General features: G+C 37.5%; 1 protein-coding gene across 1 annotated transcript in view; it reads right to left on the bottom strand.

Moving 5' to 3' along the window:
• Positions 1-17,407, bottom strand: part of Faf1 (Fas associated factor 1) — a 335,197-nt gene that overhangs the window by 46,520 nt on the left and 271,270 nt on the right. The gene's annotated exons all lie outside the window — the stretch shown is intronic.

Genomic DNA, 17,407 nt, shown 5'->3' with positions numbered 1-17,407 from the left:
TGCATCCTAGCTCTACTGTATATGAACTAACCATGTGACCATTTGTAAGTCACTTAACTCTAGAAATCGTTTATTTCCTCTATAGTAAATTGAAACACTACTTGTCGTATATGGCTGTTGTGAGAATTAAATGCAGTAGCATATGAACTGTAGCAAAGCATGGAACACTTAATTTATTTGTATAATTATGAGCTCCTCCACCCCTTTCTCCTAATTTGGAGATTTTTAGCACCGGGATTAAGGACTGAGAGGAAATTTCTTAAAAGGCTGAAAGCAAAATACTCTTGTTAACCTCATTTCACACCACATCACTAAAATTTCTGTTAAGATAAAAATCTTTCCTCTTGGTTATTAAGTAGTTCCCTACTACATTCATACTCAAAGCATATGGCTAATAGAATTTATGTCAAAAATATTTTACAATTTTTCTTTCTCTCTCATATGTAGAACCTAGCCAACAATATAGGTACACATAGAACAGTAAAACATGAAAAAAGAGAACTAGAAAGGCTAAACCTAAGAGGCTGGCCGGCCAATGAGCTTAGAGCCCTGCTTCCCGTCCCCCAGCACTGGAGTTACACTCTCTCCTGGTGAGCCTGGCTTTCAATGAGTGTGGAGGATCTGAACTTAGGTCCTCATGCTTGTGTGGTTCTTGTCTGACAGCCATTTCCAGGCCCTCTTTTAGAACACCTTTAGTTTCTAAGGTGAGGAGACCATCTACCTAAATTGAACACTTGATTTAATATGAAATTAAAAATCAATTCACTAACGGAATTTTTTATTTGTAAAATCCATTGTAATATCTACCAAATACCAAAATATACCTACTTTATTATTATTATAATTATTTTTGAGATAGTTTCACTGTATAGTCCTGGCAATCACAGAGATTTGCCTGCTTTTGCCTGGGATTAAAGATATGCATTCCCGCCTGAGCTGACCTGCTCTGGTGATCAGATGGCCGAACACCCTGGTTATCATGATAGAACTCTCATCCAGTGTCTGATGGAAGTGGATGCAGAGATCCATGGCCGAGTCCCAGGTAGAGCTCCAGGAGCCCAATCGGCGCGAGAGAGGAGGGATTGTATGAGTGAGAGGTATTGAGACCATGATTGGAAAAAGCACAGGGACGAATAGCCAAACACATGAACTGTGAACCAATGGCTGAAGAGCCCCCATGGAACTGGATCAGGCCCTCTGGATAAGTGAGACAGTTGATTAGCTTGAACTGTTTGGGAGGCCCCCAAGCAGTGGAACCGGGACCTGTCCTTGGTGCATGGGCTGGCTTTTTGGAGCCTGGGGCCTATGCTGGGACACTTTGCTCAGCCTTGGTGTAGGGAAGAGGGGACTGGACCTGCCTCGGTTGAGTCTACCAGGCTGGGCTGACTCCCCAGGGGAGACCTTGCCTTGGAGGAGGTGGGAATGGGGGGATTGGTTGGGGGGGTGGGAGGAGGGAGGGCAGGGGAATCCGTGGCTGATATGCGAAATTAAGTTAATTATAATAGATAGATAGATAGATAGATAGATAGATAGATAGACAGATAGATATGCACTCCCATGCCTGGTTAAGTACTTAAATTTAATAAATAACTACACCCATAGGAGTCTAAGTTTCTCTTTCAGTCATTGTTGCATTAGGTTGAAAATATACAGTCACAAATATTTGCCCATTTCTGATTTGTTATAGAAATTTCAAAAGGCTTAACACTTTCTTTCCCTTTCTAATTCACTATATGCTCGCTCAAGACTGAGTGTATGTTCAGGACTCTCTTAGGTGTCCTCTCTAATACCTAGTCAAGAATGGCCTTCTCCCTAAGGCCTTCTAATTCCAGTATTTGGGTAATTACAAAGCAAAAACAGATATAATAATAAGTAAACTAAAGATATAAATAAAAATGGACCTTGAAACATACTAGAGACATATTTAGCAGTATATTTTTAGCTACACAGACATATTTTCCTTTACATTTTCACTAACTCCAACTGATAATCTTTTACTCCATTCTGTTTATGAGGTTTTATTGTTATTTTACACAATCAACAAGTCATACTCCTGTTTCTGTTTACATATTCCTTCAGGGAATTTACTATTCTGTAAACATCCTTGCTTAACCCAAACACAAGTTTATGCAGAACGGCCACTTAGATATTTCATCTAAACCAGTTAATCTGTATTCAACAGTTTCCTCATCATAACTGAGGAGGGGCAATGGGCAGGCCAGCATACTTGTACACAAGTCCTGGAGTTGCCAATGGCAATCTATATGAATGGGTAAATGTTTTCCTTTTCTGACATCAATTAAATCATTGAACTCTTTATGGATCCTGTGTGCCTGTGGATAAATATATTTTCGAAATTATCTATCTCTAAAATGAAATCAACAAGTTATAAGAATAATCTTGCCCCTTTCTACATCTATAGAAACATATGCTATGTAAATATTTAGGATGCTTGAAATTTTAAACTGACCTTATTTTTCCTGAAATTAGTTCCAATTTCAGAATATTCTGTGTTTTCCCTTTAAAGCATTTAAGGTGTTCTCATCTACGTGTGCACACATATATAGAGGCCAAAGGTTGATGTGATGTGTCTTCTACTATTGTGCTAAACCTTAGTGGTTTTTTTTCTTTCTATTTATTCTTCTCGGTTCCCCACCCCCCCAGAGTTGAGGACCGAACCCAGGGCCACTGAGCTAAATCCCCAACCCCTTATTCTTCTCTTATATACTGCATCCTGACTGCAGTTTCCCCTCCCTCCACTCCTCCCATCTCTCTCAGATCCTCTGCTCTGAGAGTAGGCCTCCCAGGGATATCAACCAAATATGACATAACGAGATACAACAAGGTTAGGCATAAACCCTCGTATCAAAGCTAGATGAAGCCACCCATTAGGAGTAAAAGGGTTCCAAGAACAGGCCAAAGAGTCAGAGGCACCCCCACTCCCACTGTTACAAGTCCCACAAAAACCTCAAGCTAACAACCATAACATATCTACAGGACCTAGTGCAGACCCATACAGGCTCTGTGATTGCTGCTTCAGTCTCTGTGAGCCCCAAAGAGCCCCACTTAGTTGAGTCTGTGGGCTGTGTTCTCCTGGTATTCTCCATTAGTTTTTAAGAGAAAATCTCTCAAAGTCTGGGTTCACTGATTTGGATAGGCTTGCTGGCCAGAAGCCCCTGAGATCTGCCTGCTTCTTCTCACAGTCCTGGGGTTATAGATTGCACTGCCAAGACTGGCTTTTTACGTGGGTGCTGGAAATCTACCTAACTCGAAATCCTTGTGCACAGCAAATACTTTACCCACAGTTATATCTCCAGTGCACCCTCCTCACTCTTGTCTTTCTTTTACATGTTCTATGTAGCTCTGGCTGGCCTGGGTCGCTATATAGATCAGGCTAGTTAGCCTCAAACTCATAGAGATATGCCTGCTTCTGCTTCCCAAATGCTGGTATTAAGGGCATGTGCCACCATGCTTAGATTTTTTTCAAAAAACTTTTTTATTTTGATATTGGCTCCATGAAGTCTGGGCTGGCTTTGAACAACTAATTTTATTGCCTCTACCTTTTGAGTAGTAAGATTACAGGCATGTGCCAAGAGGCTTGGATTCTATTTTTATTTATTTATTTTAATGTTGGGGAGTAGATCTGGGGCTTTGTACGTGCTAAGCACAGGATCTACCACTGAGTTACATCCTCAGCTCCAAGTGTACGCTGGATAAATAATCATCTTTTTAGGCATAAAGTATCAATTGTTTGCAGTGAAAATAGAAAAAAAGGTATAGCTCATCTACAATGCAACCCTGCCTGGTCATTGTAGACAACTGGTTGGGCAGGACTGACTTGTTATGATACTATGTACATTCTAAAAGGGACAAGCTACATCAGCTGGAAGCCATTTAAGCACAACTATAGTTCCCAATACAAGTACTCTAAGTAAACAGTTCTGTTCTAAAACAGACTGTTGCAAATATAAAAGGCCATTAAATACACATCTGTTGTAGAGGACTAAACCAACTAGTCACCATCCTGCCTGCTCTTCTTTTCTCCTTTCTTTTTGCCACAAATATTCATTAAGTATCATTTTAACATTCACTATGACATTAGCACTGGGGATACATAAAAGGCCAGATAATTCACATGTGATATCATTATCATTTTGTTAAAGAGTGTACTGATCTATTATTGTGTTCTGGGGTTAGGTTACTCTCTTCCTTAAATAATGTTGCTTTCTGTTCCATCAGCTCTATTGCTCAAAGTCCCACCTGTTTTTCATATACTTTTATAAACATAGAAGGACCACTAAGTCCAAAGGAGCCACTTTAGAGATAGAGAATGAGGAGAGACGAAGTGCATGCACCTATCTAATAAAGCTAGTGGCAGAGCTTAGATGGGAACCCAGAACTCCTGAATGCTTCCCCATCTTTTCCTTGCTCATACCCCTTCCTGACCATCATGGCAGAAGGACTGCTTGAAGGCAAGTGGTTCAGAATGAAATTTCACAAATTTATTATGGTTTTCCCATGTGTTTATGATTATTTGTACATGGCTATATTTGTTCTTTTCTTTTCTTTAGATTTTATACCTACTTCTGCAACTGCCCTATTCAAAGTTATGTCCAATTTAGGGGATTAGAGGTAATACTGTTGAGGTACTCCCTGATACACACAGATTATACTATTTCATCAGAGTTTAAAAAAAAAATCCCAGGGGTTGGGGTTAAACTTAATCTACAAATCTAGTTTTATAACCTGAAGTGCTCTTAGCACTACTCCTCTGACCTACAAATATATCTTTGTAGAGTGAATTCTAGGCCAGTCTGAGTTACAGAGTGAGACCCTGTCTCAAAAATCTGAAAAAGACGACAGACAGAAAAAAAAAATCATAAAAATTAAAAACACTTCTGTGCATCAAAGGATGCCATTAAGAGAAAGGATGATTTACAATATGTAATTAATATTTACAAATCAAAAGAAAAAAGGGCAAAGGACTCAAATAGGCATCTTTAAATAAGACCATAAATGTTCATTAAATAAGACCATAAATGTTCATGTATTCATAGTAGTACTCACAATAACCAGGAGGTACAAATAACCCAAGTATCCACCAACAGAAAGGTGAAGATACAAATATGGTATACACATATATGCACACACAAACAAAGTATTATTTAGCTATAAAAAGAAATGATACTACAATATAGATAAACATTAAGGACACTATGTTAGAGAGGATAATTATCATGTTTCTGTTTACATCAGGTACTTAGAACAGGAAACCTCATACAGAGAATATAGATCAGAGACTTCTGTGGGGGAGCAGTGCTATTAGCTTATAGACTGGCTACAAACGCTAGTTCAGTGGTTACTCAAGTGTTCTGAACAGACACCCTGCCCTCTTCCTGAGATGACCAGAACAGGTAGCCTTTCACTGTAAGAAGTTAGCTGTATTTCTCAACCGTCTCCATCTGTAGCAGAGAAGCTTCTTTAATGATGACTGATAACTATACTTATCTGTGAGTATAAGGATAAGTATTTAGAATGCAGTTAGCAAAGTATCAGTTTAGAAGGTTTTCCTCTAAGATCGATGACCTCACTAGCCAGGAGAAGTTGGGTAGGTTTCCAGTAACAGACATGATTTCTCTATTTTTGAGTAGGCCTTAAGTTAATAGTACTGGCTGCTTTTCCAAAGGACCTAGGTTCAATTCCCAGCACCCACATGGCAGCTCACAACTGCCTGTAACTTCAGTTCTAGGGGATCCTACACTTCCACACAGACATACATGCAGGCAAAACACCAATGCACATAAAAAATAAAATGTAAAAAAATTAAAAAAAAAAATAACAAAGAAAAGATGCGAAGATTTTGAGAGAAGGCACAAGGTGGTACTTGGAAGGGGTGGGTAAAAAGGGAAACGGGAAATGATGTAATTATATTTTAATTAAAATAATTAAAAAATATATTTACATCTATCTATCTATCTATCTATCTATCTATCTATCTATCTATCTATCTAAGAAGTCAGCTGTAGGTTGACACAGGTACTCTTTATCAGGTTAAGGACATTCTGCTCTAAATCATATCACACTCAAAGTGTTTTCAGCATTAGAAATAGATTAACTGTTATCTGTATCCACTGGGATGATTACAGGGTGAACCACATTGGTTAAATTTTGCTTGCTTGTTTGTTTAAAAGGTATCATTTTAATGATAACTTCTTCATCTGTATTGACTAGCCCCTCACATGAATTCTTTCACCATCCTTCCTATGCCAAAGGCAGATGTAACTGTCTCTCACCTTAATGAACTTCAGAGAGCTGGCATTAGAGAGATTGATTTTAATGTATGGCAAAAAAGAAATAAAAATCATCCATAATAGAAAGGAAGAAGTAGAACTGCCTATATTCAAAAGAAAAATAGTAAGAAATGGAAAATTTATGGATTCTATCAAATCAATAAGTGAGTCAGCAGGATATAAGACAGGAAGCAAGTAATTGCATTTGTTTAACTCTGTGAAGCTGTGTTACTTTGCCTACCTAAAACACTTGATTGGTCTAATAAACAAATGAATGGCCAATAGCTAGGCAGGAGAGAGAAACAAGTGAGACTGGCAGGCAGAGAGAATAAATAGGAGAAATCTAGGGAAGAGAGTGAGGAGTGAGAAAAGGAGAAGGAGAGGAGGATGCCAGGGGCCAGCCACCCAGCCATGGAGTAAGAAGGAAAGAACGATATATAGAAAAAAGGTAAAAAGCTCAGAGGCAAAATGTTAAAGAGAAATAGGGTAATTTAAGCTAGAAAAGTTGGCTAGAAACAAGCCAAGCTAAGGCTGAACATTCATAAGTAAGAATATGTCTCCATGTATTATTTAGGAGCTGGGTGGCAGGCCCCCAAAGAGGAAAAAAAAATAAAGAAAAAGAAAACCAACTACAGTTATGAAAGCATAAAATACATGAAATACTGTAAAAACACACAAATGATTTGTACGTCAAGGGTAATAAAACACTAAAGATCTAAGCATATAAAAAGAAATCACTTTCATGGATTAGAAAAAAAATCACTGTTTTTATGACAATTCTCTTCAAAAGGTCTATAGATTCAATATAATTCCAACCAAAATACCCAAAGAAACTGACAAGCTCATCCAGACATTTACGGGAATGAGAACAACTGCAAACTCTCCGAGAACAGCTAGACGACTCTGACTTACCTCCAGAATTGTCATGATGCTGAAGTAAGAACATGGCATCAGGATAAGGACAGAACAAAGGAAAAGGCAGAGTTCAGATAGGGACCTATGTTCTACAAGCAACTGGTTTTTCTACACTGGCACCACAGTAATTTGGTGGAAAAGGATGATGCTCCAAAAATAGTGCTGGAACTACTAGATATCCATATAGCTCAAGAATTTCTATGCATAAATTTTTATTTACAAAACAACCCAAATGGATCATAAACCTCAATGTAAGATCTGCATCAATACTACCACAGGAACACAGGAAAATACAGTGACCATGTGTTAGGAGACAATTAGATTTGATTCAAAAGCATGGATACATGAAAGAAAAATGTTTAAGTTGAATTTAAATATAAAAATTAAAAACTTTTGTTCTCTTAAAGACAACCAAAACTTAACTTTATAAAAGAGAATAAAAGACAAGCTACAGATAGGGAGAAAAATCTTTACACATCATGTCAAATAAAGAACTTTGTAACTTAGATATGTAAAGGACTCTCAAAATAAAATAAGTAATGAAAAGATCCAAGTTTAAAAATGGGAAAGATTTTCAAACCTTTCATCAATTAAAGGCATATGTAAAACAAGTGAGCCACATGAAAAGACTCTCCATCTCATTAGTAAATAGGAAATGGAAACCAAAACCAGCAGACAGCACTACACACTCATTTAAATGTCTAAAATGAAAAACATTATACCAAGTGCTAACAAGAATGTGGAGATCTTGACATTCCTGCACTGTGCTGGTGAGAATGCAAAATGGTCTCCCTGCGATGGAAAACATTTGGCAGTTTATGAAAATGTTCATACATATACCATATGACTCAAGGCTTCCAGCCCTAAGTACTTCTCCAACACAAATGAGAGAGGTGCCCATACATGAACGTGCAAACAAACTTTCATAGAAATTTTATGTGTGATAGCTCCCAAATAAAAAATAACCCATAAATTCTATCATTTAATGTTACAGAATTAAAAATATAAAGCCTAAGAAAACCATAAATAAATAAACAAATAAATAAATCTGGGTGACTATAAAGGAAAGGTTCTTACACAACTGACTGATAGTAACTGTCACAAAAGAGTGCCAGAACCACAGCCTTGCAGAGTCTACTAGAACCTTACACAAAAACTACTATAAGCCTGCTGAGTGGTATTTGTCTACAACCTTTGTACTTGGGAGGCAGAGGCAGGAGGGTGGTGCATTCAATGTCATCCTGGGTTAAGTAGTGAATGACCCGATTTAAAAAACAAAACAAAATCAAACAATAAGCCTTATAAAGATATCCAACCAGTTTGATACAGGACTAGCATAATTTCTGTTATTAATCCTTGTGGACAAAAATTACTGTTTCATTTTTGACTTCTGCCTTTAAAACTTACTCCAGGCCTTGGCCTATATGAATACACTCACAGTTTAGCGTGCATTCCCATTCACACTGTGATGCCATTCCATTCCCCCAATGAACTGTTAGTCTTACAGACCATGAAAAATGCAAACATTATTAAAAGTAGAAGCAGGGGCTTTTGTCAAAACATTTCTTGCTCAGAACAGTTACTGGAACCTCTCATGACACTACACAACAATTTCTCTTACAATTTTAGAGAGTGGGTACACATAGCCTTTTATCAGTGATATTTACATAAATTTTAAGCCAATCATGACTGGGTCCTTGTGTTTACAAACTCCACTGATTTAGAAACTTGAAGAAGTTGGCTCAGAACTGAGTGACTTTTACTGAAGAAAGTCAACACAAAAGACCAGGGCCCAAGAAGAGAGCACTGAAATGCAGGATAAACGAGACCCATGGCCTCGTTCCCAACTGAAAGCAGAAGAGACAGAAGAAGCTACGCGACAAGAGTGAAAACTCTCACTCTCAGCTTCGCCCTGCTTTTACTCAGTGGAAATTATAAAGAGGGCAGTCAGACAAGGGTTCTATCAAATGGCAGATTGAATGTCCTTCCACTGGAAGCCAACAGCACTCACACAGGTTTATGTAAAATCTTCAGTGTTTGTTTTCAATGACCACTGGACAAGAGCTAATCTCAGGCCCATCTCATATGTGCAAATTTTATACTCATCACATTCTAGTGGCTGCTGAAGGTCAGACTTGCTCTACGTATTCATAGGTTGTTTATAAGATCCAGGATGCCTAACAATGAATGAAATATTTGACTCTGTTGGAATAATGTACAGTAAGGTAACCATAAAACATACTGTAAATTAGAATTACTTGGCTATTTAACTGTTTTTTTTTAAATACTTAGGTAAAATTTTCAAATGCAATTATTCTTACATGCATCCATGTTAGTATTATTAGATAGTGCTTGTATAACATTGTGAGAAAAACTAAGTGCCAATGAACTACATATAGAGAAACAGTTAACCATGTTATATAAACTAGGTGCCACTGAACTACATATATGGAAACAGTTTATCATGTTATATAAACCCCACTTTCATTAAAAATTTGATAAAAGGGCTGGAGAGATGGCTCAGAGGTTAAGAGCACTGACTGTTCTTCCAAAGGTCCTGAGTTCAATTCCCAGCAACCACATGGTGGCTCACAACCATCTGTAATGAGATTTGGTGCCCTCTTCTGGCCTGCAGGCATACATGCAGACAGAACATTGTATACATAGTAAATAAATCTTTTTTGAAAAAAAAATTTGATAAAAATCTAAACAAAAAATTTGGAAATGGTGATATATCTATATAGTGGGATACTGTTCAGCAACAAAAAAGAGTGGAATGATATATAGATGAATCTCAAAATATTTTGGCTAGTGAGAAAAGCTAGGCTATGACATTTTAACCTTTTTCAAAATTCTATAAAATGCAAATAAATCTATATTGACAGAAAGAGCATGTGCTTTGAGTTGGTAAAAAGACAGGCAAAAGAGAGACAAAGGGGTACAAGGAAGCTTGGGGAGTGATGGACAGTTCACAATTTTGATTGTAGAAAAGGTTCTGTGGATATGTCAAACTGCAAACTTTTAAAAAATGTTTCTCTCCAGTCCTTTTAAAAAAAAAAGTTTCTTTGATATATCTCATTTGTAGGTTCTTATTTATTCTTTAGATTTATCTTTATGAGTGGATTCCTTGCATGTATGTCTGTGCATCATGTGCATGCCTGATTTCCACATGTGCCTGGTGACTGTGGAAGTCAGAACACAGTGTTGGATCCTACAGAACTGGAGTTATGGATAGTTGTGAACATCCATGTGGGTGCTGGGAATTGAACTCATGTCTTTTGTAAGACCAATAAGTGCTCTCAGCCACTGAGCCACCTCTCCAACCCCTAAACTGTATACTTCTTTTAGATATAGTTTATTCCATATTAATTGTATTTCAGCAAAGCCTTAGAAAATATATGACTGACAATACTCTTAAACATTAATGGATTAGTTTGTATTTCCACCAACAGTTAAGTACTCCTTTTTTCCATATCCACACCAACATGTAGAACATTATTTTAAGATGTGTTACATTTATTTATGCTGTGGAACATTTGTTTAATGATGCACAGATGTGTTGCATTCTTTTATGTTGCATTTGTTTAACTCTGTGAAGCTGTAATACTTATCATTCTGCTAACTGCCCCCTAAGTTCTTATCTTTATAGCCATAGATTAGCATGTCTCAACCCTCAAGAGAAGCTTTTTACAGTAGATGACAATTAATATAGAGACCCACAATTGGTCAGTATTCAAAAAATAAAACTGTGAAGGGTTCAGTTCAAAATGGGATGGCTATACCATACTCCCTGCACCCAAGGCTCGGGCATCACTGAAGAAGAGGGGATTGACAGACGGTAAGAGTCAGAGATAGTGAATGTCTGCAGCAAACAGATGTTGGACATACCATGGCCCTTGAACACATGAATTCACTGCAGCAGTAACTGCTTGAATAAGACTACATGCTTTGCATGAGATCAAGGCAGACAAAATCCCAGCACAGATAAGGAGGGAAGGGCTCATTATTTCAACCTTTAGCTGAAGAGCTATTGGTACCTGATGCCTACTGGGGGGGGGGGGGGGGATTCAGTTTTCTTCAGGGTCATTGCCCCTGAAAGACTAACCATATTCCAGTAGACAGTCCTACACCCATGCACATATGGGCAGCACTAAGTTGTCTCAGTGGGTTTATGGAAAAAAAAAAAAAAAGAACACATTAAGTAAGGAGGGAAAAGTGGAGATAGAGAAGGAGCTGGGGAAAAGGAGTGGATTTGATCAAACTGCACTATATGTATATATGAAGTTCTCAACCAAAAAAAAAAAAAAAAACCACACCAATGGATAAGGAGAAGGGAGATTAATAAAGATAACCAACTTGAAAAAAATTCCTAAATTGTAATACACAGAGATCCAAGAAAAACAAAACACAATAGAGAAGTTATAGATGATAAATCAGAATGTCTAACAAGCATTTATGAAAGGGGAACATAATGAGTGAACCAAAATTCAAGGAAATGTTTCTGACTTTTACAGTATAAATAAGAATAAGTAGCCATAAATCATGTCATGTGGTAACTCTTGGAACATATAATATGGACATCAATTTGGAGTGTGCCAACAAATGGGTTCCACTCTAGACTGAAGTCAGAACATGAACTTTAAAATGATGTCTAGGTGGATCCTATCTCACACAAACACCACTTAAGATCATGACAGGGACTCTTATCGGTCTTAAAGAAAGCAAGAATAATTTTGACAAAAACCTGTACTTTAAAATACATTCCACAAAAAGGCTTCCCAGTAGCCATGTAAATTATTCTCAGATTATGTCTCCTGGGGGCACACATTCTAAGAAAGAAAGAGAAGCAAGAGCTGGAGTCAAACATGCATTTTCTTTCCAGCAGGGCTCTGTTACATAGGAAATCCAGCTAATGCTCTGGGGTAAGGGTGGGAGAGGAACTCTGGTTTCCAGTCTGTAAAATGCTCTCATTTCCTGTCTATCTCTTATCAAATCTATCATTAAGTATTTGTAAAGGAAATATATGAAGTATTAATGAATACCCTTTCTATATTTTTATCTAGGATTTTTAATCCTTTCAAGTTTTGTATTTCAAAGTTTACAAAGAATTTTCACACAACAATCTGGTTGGCAAAAAAGAAACCTATTAGAGATGAAGAAATTGAGACTTAGAAAATGATTTTTCCAGGGTCTCACAGCTGGTTAGAATGCTAGTACCTAACCTAAGAGGTCTTTCTGCTTTCCTTCTCCTGAATCTATATTCTTTTTCCAAAAAGATGCAAATATACTCCTTAAGTTAGCATAAAGGACAGTCATAGAATTATTTTTCTGGGTGTAAAGAATCTGTTTCCACTTGCTACACAAATTAATGGGAATATCAAGTATAGACTTTGTTCATTTGATTACTAAGGGACTCTCCACAGAGATAATGAAGGGATGTTTAGCTCCAGCTTTATAATTTCTCTCATCTAGTAATACTGACTACTACTTTCATCAGACTATAAGTAAATTGAAGAGACTTTACCTCTTTTATCTGTGTCTTTAGTCCTATACTATGTCTGATACCTGGTAGATTCTAAAAATACCAAGGAACAACAAATGAACATTTGGCTACACAGTTATTATCTATCTATCTATCTATCTATCTATCTATCTATCTATCTATCTATCTATCTATCTATCTATCTATCTATCATCTGTCTGTCTATACCTATCTATCTGTATAAACCAGGCATTGGGGGGCAGAGACAAGAAAAATACTAAAAAACAACAAATGAACATTTGGCTACATAGTTATAATCAATCAATCAATCAATCAATCATCAACCCACCCACCCACCCATCCATCCATCCATCTATCTATCTATCATCTGTCTGCCTATGCCCATCTATCTGATTAATACAGGCATTGCAAGGCAGAGACAAGAGGATCCCGAGAGCTTGTTGGCTGGTCAGCCTAGCCAAAAAGGTGAACTGGCTTAGTGAGAGACCTTGTCTCAAGGTAATAATACAGAGAGTGATAAAGACAATGTTTTGCTCTGTCCTTCACAAGAGCACAAAAAGACACACATACTAGCATACTCATGTGCATGAACTAAATACAAAAACCACACCCAAACACATACACATGTACTCACACCTGCCCGCCCTCCACAAAACAAACACAAAGTAAGTGTGCAGGTATACCTATATATAATGTTGGGGATAGAACTCTGGATCTCACACATGCTAGTCAAGGACTCTATAAACAAGAAATAAACGCTTTGTATTTAAATTTATATGAGCTACACTGATTTGTCTACAAAATCATTAATGAATTGTTAGCACTCAAAAGCAATGTAGTGAGGACTATGGAAAAATCTAACACCCAGTATTTTTTTAGGCTCTTATTACATAAAGATTGAGCTTAAATATTAGACTTAGTGTTTACATAAAAAACTAGTTATTAAAAAACTCTAGTTAACAACAGTTTTAAACAATAATTTAAAAATAGCCCACTGTATGACATGAAAACAGAGAGATGAATTTATACATCACAAGGAACTACCAAGTTTTAATCGTGAAGTTGCCTTGCTAGAATGTCTCTGGAATTTCCGGTAGAGGTGTTTAGAAGATTCTTTTTCATTTGGGTAGAGGTGCTATGTGGCAGTAAGTTGAAAAGCTGGATCTAGGAATGGTTTGCTAATTTCTTTAGTGGTGGGACTTAAAGGGAGAACTGTCTCAGTGTCTGCTTTAGAGAAAGCCAGCTAGTTTGTGAGCATCTGTATAAAGGCTTACCCGTACCTGCCTGTGATGTGGGATGGAACCAACATATTTCCAAGCACTTCCATTCAAACCCTGTTCTCTTTTGCTCAGATTTGACATTTGCATTTTTCATGGGTCTCACAGTTTCCTGTTCCTCCCTATAAAACTTATTCCATCATTCAGTCATTCACTTACACATTTATAAAACACTTAGTGCACACCCAATTGACATTAGCCTTTTGTTAGAAACTGGAGACAAGACTGCTAAGACACATCCCTTTTTTTCACTAGTTGTGGGAGACAGACTATAAGCTTAGGAAGGAGGCAACATACACGAATGCCAATGATAGGCTAGTCAGTTTATAAATGTTTCTTTTCATTCCCACAATACCGCTACAGAGCGTTCCTATTTTCTGACAGACAAACTGGCTATGTAGTTTGCCCAGGGTGTACCCTGTGGAGGAGCTGTGTTTGTCTATTCCAAACACCTGTGTTCTTGCCACTAACCCCACTATCCTCAAATTTGAAAACACACAGAAATCAGTTCTTATACAGGAAAACTAAAGAGAACAGAACACTCTTTGTTCCACTAGCAGAATTTCCAACATAGAAGCCTAGAAGTCTGTATTTTCAACAAATGTGCTTAGTAGACTACATTTTGAAAATTAATGTACTTTAAAAATCAAACAAAGCAGATAAATTATAACAATATTATTGTAAAAACTGAACATAGAAAGTGTGCAAAGGCTAGAGACATCCCAGTTTCCTAAATCCAAATGGTGTAAATTTCCTGCTTAAAATCCAGCATTTACTATTTACAGTTTAAAGTTCAAATTCTACCAGGATACAGATGTACACCCTATGAAAAAAAAAATGTACTCTACAACACATTTTTAGCTTTCCCAGTCCTTTCTATGGACAACTGCTTATTGTCTTACTGAATTACTAAAACGTCTTTGCCCCCTGCATCAAGCCATGTAAAAACTATAAGCTACATCTTATTTTCAGATTTTTGCAATGTCCCCCCTTCTTCAATCCAAATTGTAATTTTTCATTCATTCTTTCAAACTCATTTTATAGTATCATTACTACAGAAAATAGTTCCTGGATACTTAACAGATACCAATCTAAGTACTTATAACTATTAACTAATATAACCTTCACAACAACCCTACAAGCAGCTAAAACTGATATTAAAGACAGAAGAACAAAGGGCTGGAGAGATGGCCCTGTAGTTAAGAGTACTGGCTGTCTTTTCAGAGGTCCTGGGTTTGATTCCCAAGCACCTACATGGTGGCTTACCACCATCTGTAACTCTAGTCCTTGGGAGTGGAATGGCCTCTTCTAGTCTTCCATGAGCATCAGGCACAAATGTGGTACACATACTTACATGCAGATCAAGTACCCATATACATAAAATAAAATTTTAAAAATGGGGGCACAAGGATTGGAGAGATGGCTTAGAGGTTAAAGAGTCCTCACCAATCTCCAGAGGTCCCAGACACAGTTCTCAGCACCCACTTGGTGGCTCGCAACCATTTGTTACTCCAGTTCCAAAAGATCTGATGCCATCTTCTGCCTCTGGCATGCACTCACACAGATGCAAACAAATCATTCATACTGCATTGCTTTATGTTCTTCTGATCTATGTGCCATTTCCTACTCTTCTAAACCTCCTTCTATCCCACTTGAACATGGCTCATATCCCTTCATTTATATCACTCTCTTAGTAGCTTCAGCCACAGACAAATGGCAAGTTCCCTGATAGCAGAAGTCCTGTTATCCTGGCTAGCTTGGCCTGGGCTTACCACATTGAAAACATTGGAAGAATTTTTCTGGACTGAAATATTGAGCAAGAAGCACATGAATCTACAATAGGTAGTTTCTCCAAAGTGAAGGATAAAGGAGTCAGCAGGCAGGTATATGCTAGATATTTCCTTGACAGAAAGACATCATTTTGAAAAGCAAATGTAAAAGTGCTCTAAAGCACATGATGGTTTGTTCTCCATGGTTGGCTGGCCTTGACTTACAAAGTGAAATTCTACAGTTCAATCTCCTAGTAAACAGTAATGGGATACTCATAGGTATACACTCCAATTGATTATTGGATTAAAACTTGTATAGAAGGCTTTATCCCCTTCCTAGATAAGAGATGTTCACAAATATTTTGGGTTGGTTGTAAAGCTGAATATTTCCATTGTTTTATGTGAATAAACCAGTTAAGACAACAAAATATGGGGTGGGGTAAAAAAAAAAAAAAGACAACAAAATACATGTTCTTTGTTTCAGATATTCCTAAGTATTTGCAGTGAAGAAATTCCACACACTGTATTCTTTGTACTTTATAAACAATTGTTTTAGTCTATTTTTTCCCCTCAGGATAAATCCTTCATACAGGCTAAAATAGTATAATCAAGTCCCTGCAAAATGTTACTGAAAACCAAAATGATAGGGGCTGGCAAGGAACTTAGTGGTAGATCACTTGCCCATTATGTGTGTGGCTTAGGTAGCACTGAAAACCAAAGCCAAAACCAACCAAACAAAACCTTAAAACCAGGGCTGGGAATGTAGCTCAGCTGGCAGAGTGCTGTTTCACAGGCACAAAGCCCTGGTTTGATTCCCCCAGCACTGCCTAAATCAGGGGTGGTTATGCATGCCTGCCTATCTCAGCACTTAGGAAGTACAGCAAGTGTATAAGTTCAAGGTCATCCTTGGCTACATAGCAAGTTGAAACCAACCTGGGACTTCTGAGACCCTGTCTTAAAAAAATATTAAAATAAAAAGGAGACAATGCCATGATTTGAAGATATCCATGGGAGCCCTGCCCTTTTCTGACCAGAAAGAGAGGAGGAGTGAATTGTGGGGAGGGAGGCAGAGAGAAGGTAGGGAGGAGGGATTGAGAGGAGAGGAGGGAGGGGAAACTGCAGTCGGGATGTAAAATAAATTCAAAAAAGTGAAGCGGGGAGGCCAGAATGCAAAATCATTTGAAAAGTCTTTTCTTCCAATTCCCCTTACCCATCAGCCATCCCACCACAAGATAAATACTTAATTTAAGAGAAAATAAAACTAAAGCAACAAATAACAACAAGGCTGAGTAAGTGATCTTGGGTTAGAAACATATGGCTGCTTCTTCAACTGTAGAATGATGAAATAAGACCACACCACTTCTAACTTTTTTTTTTTCCAGTTCAGTCTAGAGTAAAAATATTAGATAACATTTATGTACTACTAACTAAAGACCACATGCTGGTAGTATATGATTTAATACTATTATCTTAATCGTCAAAATATGCATAAAACATAGGTACTATTATCTTCATTTACATAAGAAGAAATGGAAACTAACTCAAAGGACAGTGACACAGCAATGATTTTTAAACAGTCCCCTCTGGCAGCTATGGAGCTAGTAGTCAATGCACTACACCTTTGAGAATTGCTACTCCAACAGCCAGGGTCTG

This window comes from Peromyscus eremicus, chromosome 2, assembly GCF_949786415.1.
Source record: "Peromyscus eremicus chromosome 2, PerEre_H2_v1, whole genome shotgun sequence".
NCBI classification, from domain to species: Eukaryota; Metazoa; Chordata; class Mammalia; order Rodentia; family Cricetidae; genus Peromyscus; species Peromyscus eremicus.
Note: the sequence above shows the minus strand (reverse complement) of the source record. Positions and strands in the feature narration are given on the sequence as shown.